The 13,036-nt window shown below is 32.1% G+C and overlaps 1 protein-coding gene across 1 annotated transcript in view; it reads left to right on the top strand.

The window, feature by feature from the left end:
• The first annotated feature begins 2,631 nt into the window (after positions 1–2,631).
• The window catches only part of LOC139484491 (arf-GAP with Rho-GAP domain, ANK repeat and PH domain-containing protein 1-like), a 76,713-nt gene continuing 66,308 nt past the window's right edge, over positions 2,632–13,036 (top strand). The window contains exons 1-2 of the mRNA XM_071268223.1: positions 2,632–2,728; positions 9,287–9,382. The gene's annotated coding sequence lies outside the window, so the exon portion shown is untranslated. The remainder of the gene's footprint in view (positions 2,729–9,286; positions 9,383–13,036) is intronic.

Below are 13,036 nucleotides of genomic sequence, written 5' to 3'. Positions count from 1 at the left end.
TAATGATTCAAGTATGTTGAGAATTGGTAGCGAGTGGTTTGAAAACAAAGACAGCAATTATCAAAAAAGAGTTTATATGAAAAAGAAGATATGGTAGGATTGCCAATGAGACGACTACTCACGAGACACCTCTACAAATGACAAAAACTAACAACTATATAGAGCCTGAGGTTATCATACGGCCTTCAGCAATGAACAAAGTCATACCGCAGTGTATAAAAGTTCATATTAAAAACGGAATAACGCTGATAAAGCCCGTAAACTTAGATACGATCCATGTAAACAATAACCCTTTGACTATTTTTTTTTAAAGTTTTCAAGTAAACACATTATTAATATCTTTAAATGTTGTTTTGTTGGTACGATCATCGACTTTGTTTTTGAAAACTAAACCATAAAAAATATATAGTGCTAGATACTAGTATATGTCCACTTATCATATCCACGTTTATGATTAATTATTATTATACAGCCTGTCGATACTTTAACTTATATTTTAGCCTTACACAAAGTCGTGCGTTTTTCAGACTGTTCATGGGGTCTTTACACTAAATCTGATTGCCGTGTACTGGTTGATATTTTAGATTAAATGTTATATTTATTTGTTATAATTTACTTTGAACTGGCTTTCAGTAACAATGAGTACTCTTTATTTCGGTGCTGTGTCTCTATTGTGACTATGCTAGATAGTTGTGTGCTGTAAACCCTATTTCTACTGACTTTTAACAGTCTGTTCTCTTATTGTTGTTACACCATTGTGACAGGTTAGAGGATGGTAGAGCGAGGCTGGGCGGTTGTGCTTACAATATGATTTGATGATTACTAACCACTAATACTACAAACAGGCTCACAAAGAATGTGAAAAGGGGGTAACATATTTTGGGTCTGGGTATTTGCCTATTGTTGAAGGCTGTATGATGACCTATAGTTGTTATATTCTATATCATTGGGTCTCTTGCTATATACCACATCTTCTTATTTCTTTTCATATTTATACCCCCATTACACTCCAGTCCGCCCCCACCACATGTGTCTTTATGTGTCTGTCTGAAGTCTGTAATTCTGTCGTTGTTTCATATTTTTGTGTGTGTGTTATGTTCTAAAATAAGCCGTTTGTTTTCTCGATTGAATAGTAGTATGTTTGTCATGTCGGGCCTTTCATAGTCGGTTATGATTCGGTATGTTTTTAATCTCTTTGTTGAAGGCCGTAAATAGATATAAGATGATGTGGTATGAGTGCCAATGTAACAACTCTCCATCCAAGTCTGAATTTGTAAAAAGAAAATTATTAAAGGTCAAAGTACGGTCTTCAACACGGAGCCTTGGCTCACAGCGAACAAGCTATAACAGGCCCCCAAACATGACTAGTGTAAATCCATTCATATGGGTAATTTTAAACCAACGGTCTAATCTATATAAAAAATTAGAAACGAGAAACATTTATGAACCAGGTCAACAAAGTTAACGACAACCACTGAACATCAGGTTACCAATAAATTCTTACTTCCAATTCAGATGAACCTGGTAGTTGTCTCATTGGCAATTATACCACATCTCCTTATTTATTTATTAGTATCGTAAATTCAGAAATTATTGCGAGGTTTTTATGTATGCGAATAGTACGACTGCGTGAGTATCGCAATAATGAGAAATTGCATTTTGATATCTGAAACATACATCTGTATGGAGATTTTCCAGAAATCGCAATAAATGTATGTCGCATTTTTTGTCCACACTTGAAAATTCGCAATAATACATATATACGCAATAATTAATACATATACGCAATAATTTCTGGATTTACAGTATTAAAGACACACAGATTTTGTTAAACAAATTATCAACCAAAAGGGCATGTTACATAATTTAATGCTTACTAACAGACGGAAGCAAAAACTAGTCAAAGTTATGGGCCCCAACTCCATTCTGAAGTAACTGTATGTTAACAAAGTCAATATATACGACTTTCTTTGAGATTTTATTGTCTGGAAGACAAAAATGGTGCCCCGCAGATGCAAAGTGTTATTCTAAAATATACAAAGTTGAGCATGGGAGCACATAGGTCTATGGCGGTTTACTGTCTGGGGAGTTATTCGAAAACACCATGAACCGCTCATGCAAGTATATATACAGAGTACTCCAAAAAAGTTGAACTATCTCCCAAAAGAGCAAATAATTATAAAAATCAAAATCCTGACCACATGCGCAACTTCAATATATCTGCAAACAACCAACAAAGTGAAAACCTCCAAGCATTCAACCTGTAGGAGGAGTTGTCTGAATAGCTTTACAACCATAATGGAACGGGCGAAAGGAACGACGAACAAGGGTAATACAACCCCTCCCCCAACTTTTAGTTGCGGGGGCATAAAATCTGATGATAATATAAACTAAACCATAGCAGTTTTCTTATTGTAAAACATTGATAACAAATCTAGTTGTTTTTTTTGGTGATCCTCTTCTCCAAGAATTTGTAAAAAAACCTGTATACGTTGTATTATTCATCCTTTGTTTTTATTCTCTCAAAAAATAAAATAACATAATAGTCGTCAGGGAAAGACCATCACAGAGACAGCGATTTTTAAATTTTGCCGCGTTCAAACTAGCTTTAGCTAATCAAAAAAGTTCTTAATTAACCGGAAGTTAAAAATAGAGGAAGTCAATAAACAAGCACCTGTAAAGAGAAATGTTTACATTCCTATAATTACACATTCCTACCGATTAGATGGTAAGAAACCTGTTGATATAAAGCATTGTCAGTTAAAACAAATAAACAATTATGTTGGTTATTGATACAAATGAAAACGAAAATGGCACCTCTTTTGTCAAAAAGTGTCAATGATGCATGTCACCGAACTTCTGAAAATGAATCACTTCATAATATCATAGTTTAATTTCCCGTCAAACTAAGAGTTGAAGTCTTCCTCTTTTTTTTAATGAAACATGTTTTCGTTTTAGTAAGCAACGATTTAAAACCAAAAACCTTTTTTTGACAGGTACTTGAGTAGTACAAATAATTATGATGTCTGGCAAGGCTATTTTAATTTTTTTTCTCGGACGCCTTCCTACGACGTCATAATGCTAAAGCCATTTTTTATGTCTGCAGTTTGAGAGCAAATTTTTGGGGGAACTTTGACACCTAATTTTGACAAGAAATTTTCATTGCCAATTCAAAATTTTTAACAAAATCCTACCTTTTTTGTGCTTATTGATGTAAAATATTTCAAGAAATATCTAAAAGAATTAAAAAGATACGATTCCATTTGAAGTGGGGAAATATTTATTTTGTTTGAAAATGATTTCCAACAATTACCAACGAATTGTCACTTCCGGTGAATAGAAAATTTAAAATACTGTAAAATTTGATAGACACGAATTTCCAGATAATCTAAATTGAACGGTCTGGAATTTCGGATCCATGAAAATTTACCGATTTTAATATTTTATATTCAACGGAAGTGATGTTTCGTTGGTAATTGTGGGAAATCACAAAGATGGAGGAATACACCTTAAGTTGAATTATTAGAAAATCATGATTTTTGTTTATTAAAAATTGCTTATGTGTTAAAACTGCATGATTACAAATTTAATATACATAAAACCAATATAAAAAGGATGTGTTTGTTAGGATGCAAAGGGATTTTGAGCACGAAAAGGTAGGGTGCGAAAGTGAATGAGGCCGAATGTGAAATGGCGTGAAAGTGTTTTTGGGTGAATGGACCCAGATACCCTAGTGACCCCCTGTCAGTGCTAAAGAAGTATTTTCTTACAGAATAAAGATTCATTGGGGCCCACTATTACATGCTTGGTATGACATGTATGAGTAAATTAAAACATTAAAGATTTTAATTGAAAAACACAAAAGATTATTGTTTTTAATGGCTTAATTTTCCCCTTTGATCTGAAACAATGACATGAATGAAAACAAAAATTATAGCATGCTGCAATACACTAACCAAAACAAGATTAAGATTTTTTCAACACAAAAATAAAAACGTTGTCAAAATCTCACTTTTATGTGACTTTATTTAGAAACAATGATTTTTTTATAGCAATATACTATCCAAAACATGATAAAGATTTATTCACCAAAAAAATTTTTGCCTCACTTAATTTTTAGACAAGGACAACAAACAATTTTTTTAGCAATACACTTGCTCAAACTTGATTACAAAGTAATTAAACACAAAACCAAGATAAAAAGGATGCGAACATGTAGGGTGCGATTATCATGCATTGATAAGCACAGATGGTGCGACAGTTTCTCGCTGCATAGAAGACCCATTGGTGGCCTTTAGCTGTTGTCTGCTTGATGGTCTGGTTGTTGTCTCTTTGACACATTCCCCATTTCTATTCTCAATTTTAACTTGTACATGTTGTAGAGAAAAGATGGGAAAAATAATCTTTAAAAAGAAAAGAATATACTTTAAAATATTTAAATTTTAAGTATCTTGAGATAAAGGAAGGGCATAAGGGTGATAAATTAAATTTAATAGGAAAATGAAATATTAAAAAACTGATTATTATATCCCCTTCCTTTTACCATGTTAACTTTTACTTAGAAATATTTGTTGTTTACCTAAATATACACGTAACCATTATATACATAGATGTATATATACCAGTATTAAGAATGTACACAGATTTATTTTCACTTCTCAGAAATATTTATAATTATAAAATGAAGATGAGACAATCTCCACAAGAGACCAAATGACACAGAAATTAACAACTATAGGTCACCATACAGCCTTCAACAATGAGCAATGTCCATACCATAAGCATAGATATTGGTCAAGAAGAAAGAGTAATCAGTCATACTTAAATGCATATTTACTTTCTTAATTTGAAACTACATTTTACAAACATGATACCTAATAAGCATAAGATGAAATATCAACACATATTAAGTGGATGTGGTAACAAAAACATAACAACATATCTTAAGTGTTCTTATAATATATAAAGGAAGTTTGGTGGACGGCAATCCATTCAGAAAATCACAGTAGTTTTAATCATTCATTCAAGTGGATTTTGAAAGACAATTAGTCATTAATGTTAATGTAGTACATTATAGTACATTTCTGCATTATGGTGTACAGTATATATAGTACATCATTGTGCATGTTTTGAAACCAAAAATAAAGGATTTTGAGTAGATTAATAAAAAAATGTAAATATGAAATGTTACTATTTTACAAAAAATTGCAATGTGGATGACTTAAAATTTGTGAATTGTTAGAATTATTGGATTTTTATGGGACGTATTAAAAAGTACATCATTTGTACATGTACATGTAGCAGTCAGGTGAGTAAATTTAAGGTCAGATGTCAAAGATTTTAAAGATAGAGATCTATGTAAGCTTCTTAAATGGACTGAGTAAAATTGAGAATGGAAATGGGGAATGTGCCAAAGAGACAACAACCCGACCATAGAGCATGCAGACAAGTGAGACAACAGCAGAAGGTCACGAACAGGTCTTCAATGAAGCGAGAAATTCCCGCACCCGGAGGTGTCCTTCAGCCGGTCCCTAAACAAATATATACTAGTTCAGTGATAATGAAGCCATACTAATTTCCAAATTACATTGTACACAAGAAACTAAAGGTTGCATTTCTGTAAATATTGACAATGCAATTTCCCATAGGAACTCCTTTTACGGCTAAAACTGTACCACTTTTACTATGAAGTTTTGAAAAAAATCTTATCCTAGAATTGAAAGTTCATATGCACCACAATTTTTTTCAAAGGTCAAAATATAGGGCTGTGCGGCATATTTTCAACGTTTATATGCCCTGAACTTCTCAGAGTTTAAACTTACACTACTTTTCTTAACTACTCCTACCTCAAATGAAAGGTTACCACAGATTTCAATGTGAACAATATGCACGTGTTTATTTACTGGTAACATTCCCAAGTTCTGTCTCTGCGATATGGAACACAGAGAGCATAACTGGGAACCAGTATGTAAACAAAATTAATTTTCTATGAATATTCAATTACTCCCCAAAAGAGGCATGTTTTGAGAAACAGCTGTATTTACAAAGTGCAACCAAAAGTTAAAATAATACAAGACTAACATAGGCCAGAGGCTCCTGACTTGGGACAGGTGCAAAAATGCGGCAGGGTAGTTTATCGACTGTATTGCTAATCTGTCAACACTGTTGAAGGTGGTAGTTATTAGTTTGAACCCGACAAGTGGCTGGTGCTTTGTCAAATCTTAATTGACTAAGAATGACAGTTTTGAACTTTTCCTGCTGTTGGTTCTCACTGGATACTATGAGTTCCTCTTAGCAATACACATGACACCTCCATATATATACTATATTTTACAAATGTGCTAAAAGTGGCATTAAACACCAAAAATCATCATTTAATGATCTGTTTTTTTAAAAGACCATACATTGTATTAACCCCCCCTTTTTTTTGGCCGATCAATGCATTTGAATGGGAGCATATAGTTGGAACCCCCCCTTTAGTCTGTGTTGGGAACCCCCCCTTTTTAAAATGGCTGGATCCGCCACTGTCCAGCACATCACAGCTGTCGTCAAGGAGCACTGTCTTGTTACTGAGTCTTGGACTCTCCATCATTTTCATGCCCCCTCTGTATCTGTAGAGAAGGGCATTATGTTTTACCCATGTTAGTCTGTACGGCATGAGATTGTTTTCTTCTGTTTTCTAACTTTAGTTTGCATCATTGTGATATTTTTTAACTCATACACATTCGTATTACCACAAAACTCAGATAGAGTACGAATTTGGGTAGCCTCACTTTTACCTTTCTTGAGTTATGTCCCTTTAAACATAAAAAATCACTCAAGGGTTTAATCTGTCTCATGGATTTAATATTTAATAAGACACTGCTTAAATTTGTTTTGATGGTCCAAAACCTATCTCATTGAGATAGAGCTACTAAGTAGTATTTACATAAATCATTGATGTATGTGTAACAAAAAATATGTTCCGGCGTAACATTTGTTCCGCTGGAACAAATTTCATAGGAAATATGTACCGCCGGAACTTATATCACAGAAAATATGTTCCAGCACTGTAAAATTTGTTCCGGAACTAATTTTTTGACCAAATATGAAATAAGTTCCAGAACAAATATCATAGCTCCATGAATTTTGTTCCAGTTAATATTAAAAGTTTTAAATAAGTTCCTGTGATATTAGTTTAAGACCAATATGTACATATTTCAAAGAAACCAATGAATAAGTTCTTCTCAAACCTATTTTCACTGAAATAAGAACATGTACCTTTGCAACATATTGCACAGCGAAACATTTTCTTGTTACACTTAAATTATAAAGCAAGCTAAATGCTGTACTGAGTGTGCTGGCATGGGATACATGTGCAATTTTAGGAATGACTGTAAAGTTCTACAGGATAAAGTGGTGGTAATTTATCATAATTTGTATCTATGTTTTATGTGGTATTCCGTCTTGGTTCTTGTTAACTGTCATGGCCCCTCGAGCATGGCCCTGTTTCTAGTTATACATGTACTTGTCATGGAACAGTTTCAAAAGAGTGTGTCTTTTGTTTCTTCATGTCTTTTACAATCATTAATCAGTTATTTTGTCCTTTCCAAATTAGTTCATATGTTCATGTTCTTTGACTTTAATTTTTTCTAAAAGATTTTTCTTATCCTACTCTTTTCTGCTTAAAGTGGGACTGTCATTTTGATATTTTTTACGTTTATAATTAAACATTTGCTATAGTCCTTAAGATTCTTATTGGATGAATTACATTTCTCATTTATTATATTATCAATATATTATACTTATTTTTATAATGCCCTTGAATGATAACTTTAAACTCATTGATGACAAATGTTCAGTATATAAGATAACCTGTTTAACCAGTGGAACATATTTCACAGACTAGGAACTTATTTTACCAGGTGAGGAACAAATTTCACAAACCCAGAACTTATTTCACCAGGTAAGGAACAAATCTCATAAACCTGGAACCTATTTCACTAGGTAAGGAACAAATATCACAAACCCGGTACTTATTTCACCAGGTAAAGTGTGGAACTTATTTCATAGAGATGGAACAAATTATATTGAAATTATCTATGAAAAAAGTTCTCCCAGAACATATTTCCTGTGATATTAGTTCCACTGGAACTTTTTTCACAGGAACAAATTTTGGCTCACACATGCATTGTATTCATGTATACAAATTTATTTTGCGAGTTATGCCATTGCAACATGTGTGTGTACAAATAAATATAAATGAATGAATAGCACACATAATTGCTGAGTTTATTTCCTGTAGTGGTGTATTATATAGTTTTGATTTTAATGATAACATTGACATAGACGACCACTCTTCCTATATGATATTGAGAGGAGGAAGTCAATGTTTTCCTTGTATATTTCTTATTAAACATTTAAATTCCCCTCAATAGAGCTTGAAGTAGATGTCTTATTGATGGTTTATTTATAAGTAAAGTAGGTTCTTGTTTTTGTTAGTCTACTTTCTAATAGCTATTAATACATGTACATCTGTACATTTATATATATACAATGAATGATTGTAAATAAATATTTAAAAAATATGATGTTGTGAACTGTACTTGTTGTCTGACCTACTAACCTGGAATGGTAGTCCTTGGTTGTTTAGAAAACAGTAGGAGTTAATTGTTACACATGTTACAAGTCAAACATTGCAAGTTATCTTTACAATTAAAAAAGAAATAATCTTACTATCCTAAAGGAAGGAATTGCCCCTTTAAAAAGGTTAAGATTTACCTAATTTTGACATGTAAAGTACTATTGGGACTAGTAGTATACTGTAATCTTTAAAAACAATAGGAGCTTGTTTAAAATGTAAATAGCAAATATGACAAGTATGAGAAATCATTATTTTTTTTTTGTAGTAAAACATTATTTGCCAAGGACAGCATGAAAACGCATTTTATACATGTTATACATCATCATCATCATTGGTACAGATAAGAACATGGTTTCTTCTCACTTTTCATACAAGTAAAAGTGATTATATATAAAAATCATCTGCACCCTATATAATGTATATATTTTAGTACAATGCACTACAATGTAGTAATACTGTATGGAAGGAAATAATACATGTTTTACTACCCTGCATATTAGATGATGGAATATATATTAGTAAAAACAAGTGGGGGAGAGGTCAGGGTTAAAGAGCAATTGTACTCAAATACTTATCTTGACCACTAAGTTCTTTTGATTGAAGACATTATCGTATTATTCACACTAAACCTACATCTTTTCAATATTTTATTAAATGTTTCAGGTGAGTCAGTTTGTATCTACCTTGAAGGGGTTTTCCACACACGCCCACACATAATAACAATGGATCTATATAATACACAGATATACATGTATAGGGGTAAGTATATTTATATACTTTAATCAATATTAACATGATTAAGTTACATAGTGTTACAATTATGATATTGTTCAATTTTATGAGAATTTTAAGGCCTCTGTGTCATTTAATTTGAATTGTTATTTTTAGTTTCAGAATAAGTTAGTCCTTGTCAGATGTATATTGCACAGTTACACAGTCATGACATAATAGTGATTAAATTTAAATTGTTGATATATATATTACGTATGTATGTACACAAATGTATATTAAGTTTCGTTTCAATTTTGGAATTTGGGACAGGCAAATTTTCATAAAAGGTATACTTTTATTAAATTTATTTTATTATATTGTTAGACAGTTTTAGAGAAAACATATATAGTAAGATAAAAAATGTGTTCTATATTATTTGATGAAATTTCAAATGTTGTGTACATCTATATAAAGTTTTAACGAGTTAAAATATACTTTAAATAAATTGTTTCAGTCCCTGACTTACACATGTTACAGCCCAGTGGTCAGCATTTCTGTCGTTTGTATTTGTTGACATGAATTATCATTGTCATACATATGGCAATAGCTGCCACAATTATTAATTAAATGTTTTCAAAACTTTCAATTTTTTAGACATCAAAACTAGGGATTTATTTACCACCTCAGAAATAGCTGTATTTTCAATACCTTTCTGAATTTGGGTCCTCAAATGATCTTCAACTTTATACTATATGAGGCCTTTTAAACTTTTTTGATTCAAGCTTCACTGTTGAGTCAGACTTTTGTACAACGAAATATTGTTAAAATATTTTAACCCTGATGTCTAGGTTGAGTTTACATGTAGGACCCAACATAAAGGAGGAAATGCTCCAGGGGTACTTCAAATCATTTCAAAGTTAATTTTTAATTTTTTTTTATTTCCTGATTTTTGTTTTTCAAGTTGACAAAAGTGAAACTCCCACTCCAAAAAAAGAAAGATTTATATTGTTTGTACATGTATGTAAAGTGTTTAATTGAGTTTTCCTTTTTTTGTAAACTTACATGTGTGTTCTTTGATTGTTGGGGTGAAGAAAAATAACTTCATATAAAAATAAAAAGATGTGGTATCAGTGATATTGTTTGCCTTAAATTAGTGGAAAATAAAGACTTAATTTTTCCCCTGGAGAAGAATCCAAATTTGAAAAAAAATGGCTAAAAATTATTCCCAAAAAGACAACTTTTTTCCCAAACAGTGCAGTCTCAGTAGTAATTGTGCATGAATACAAACTGAAAAATACTCATTTAATCATTTTTCATGCCTAAAATGACTATATGTGCACATTTGAGGGCCTATTAATGTATCATCACTGACAAAATGGGGTCTTATTTTAAAGCTGGGTTTGACTCTTGAAAATGGGTCTGTAAATTGAAGTTTCAGTCAACTTCATGGTTTATTTTAAATTTCCCAATTTGATGAAAATGACGCATATTTTCCCAATAAAAAAGGGTAGAGGCAGTTTTGACAAAAGGCAACAATATTACTGGGTATGATTGCCAATGAGACAACTCTCCATAAGAGACCAAATAACACAGAAATGAACATCTATAGGTCTCTCAACAGCCTTCAACAATGAGCAAAGCCCATACTGCACAGGGCTTTCCATTGAAATTGAAGTAGAAGGCTGAATTAAAATTATAGGCGGCTGTAACATGCTTTCGGCGAAGCCGGACGCCCACCAAGCTGTAAGCTTGGTGCCTTATGGCAGGGGGTTTGGGGGCCGCTCAAGGCCCCCAGAAGCTCTGGTATAAATAGAGCAAAATCCTGCATTCTCGCAATCTCCTGGCACCTAATTTCATCTTTCAAATGACCATTTTTTATGTATGAAATTAAAGAAAGAAAAAAAAATCTCAAAGAAATTTCATTTTTTTTTATGTTATTTTTTTTAATTTTCATGCTTAAAACTCATTTACTTTTGAAGGAGATTTATTCATATAATAATCCGGTTTGTTAAAAAAATCTTGATCGATTTTTTTTTGCATAACTACGTGCATTTGTAAACAAATGACCCCCCCCCCCCCCCCCCCTTTTCTCTCTAAAGACTGTAATACGCGTATTTAAACCATACAATTATTTCTCAAGCATTGACAGAAAATTGATATATCCCCTGATTTTCTCTTTTTTTTTTGTAAACTATTCAATAAGTCGGATACGTAAATCATTTGGAAATGTTATTTATTTGAGGTCGAGTATATAGAAAATTGAATATTTTAATCAGCAAAAAAAAAAAATTAAAAAAAAAATCTGTATCATACACCCAAGCGCCTGTGGTTTTAAAAGCCAAAAAAAGCCAACGAGTTAATGACCATCGGAACATCTCTATTGTTATCCTTCAATGGCCACCGGAACGTCTCTCTTGTTGTCTTTGAAAAGAAACGATGCATTCTGACTTTAAATAGACAACCAATCAGTGACCTGAATTCATGTGAACTATATTTAGCCCAAGGTAAACACTGACTTTTCATCCTTGTTTATCGTGACCGCGACTTTACGACAATACATCTCTCGACTGCCTGTAAACATTTGAAAAAGATAGTTTTTTCTTTTTGAATTTATATTTTTGTCAGTGAAGTAGCCGGCACTTGAAGCCACCGTAAACGGCGGATTTCCGCCGGCTACCGGCTTCAATGGAAAGCCCTGACTGCATAGTCGAACATTAAATTTGTGGTTCATCCGCATCCACTAAATCCATTAAGGGGAGATAATTTAGACTTTGAAATTAAGACAAGGATCTTCAAAATAATTTACTTAATATACAAGGAAAAATATTACTTATATCTGCAAGAGTTTTATAAATATTCTCGTTACCATGCTTACTGTAATAAATTAGTTATAAAACAGATGTACTATACGATTGATTTTCATTTAGAACAACAGTTTATAAACGACTAAAATACTGGTGGCAGATCCAGAGGAGGGTAAAGGGGGTTGGAACACCCACTTTTTTTTGGAAAATCAATGTATTTTAAATGGGGATATATAGTTTGAACCCCCCTTTGTCCTGGGTTTGGACTTACATGAATAGATGGTGTGTTCATTTAAACGTCCTTTTAATATTCATGTGTGTTTTATATGCATGGGATGTAATGTATGAACAGGAAATAAAAGTGCATTTGAATAGGTGCATGTTTATGCAAAAACATATACCCAGGATGTATTTTTGTTTGTTTTTGATGTAAATTCACCTTTACAAAATGACAATTGTATTGTCTCCCTTTTGACATGTTTGATATGAAGTTATGATAAAAATGAAATACACAAAATAAATTTGAAAAAAATAATATAAACAAGAAATACACCTAAAAATTAGAAAAAAATGATATAAACTTGAAACATACACAAACACTGCTGGGAAATATTGTTATTCTGTTTTGCTTTTTACATCTGTTTCTTTGGTTATCTCCCTTTTAAAAAAAAACATAATCATGACCTCAAAATGTCAGAATGAGTGAATGATAAAAAAAATGTCCTGAAATTTTTGTAGACATACATGTAAATTGACTTCCTCAACTTACAAGTCAGTAAATTTCAGAAATTTGCTGACTTTAAAAACCTGATCATGTACTCTGCTAAAAAACATTAATGCATCTTTAATGACGTCTTCATGATCTATTTTTTAACTAGCCAATATTTTGTATTCAGAA

The sequence above is a fragment of the Mytilus edulis genome, chromosome 8, assembly GCF_963676685.1.
Source record: "Mytilus edulis chromosome 8, xbMytEdul2.2, whole genome shotgun sequence".
NCBI lineage: Eukaryota > Metazoa > Mollusca > Bivalvia > Mytilida > Mytilidae > Mytilus > Mytilus edulis.
The sequence above is the reverse complement of the archived record's forward strand: the minus strand, read 5'-3'. Positions and strand labels throughout refer to the sequence as shown.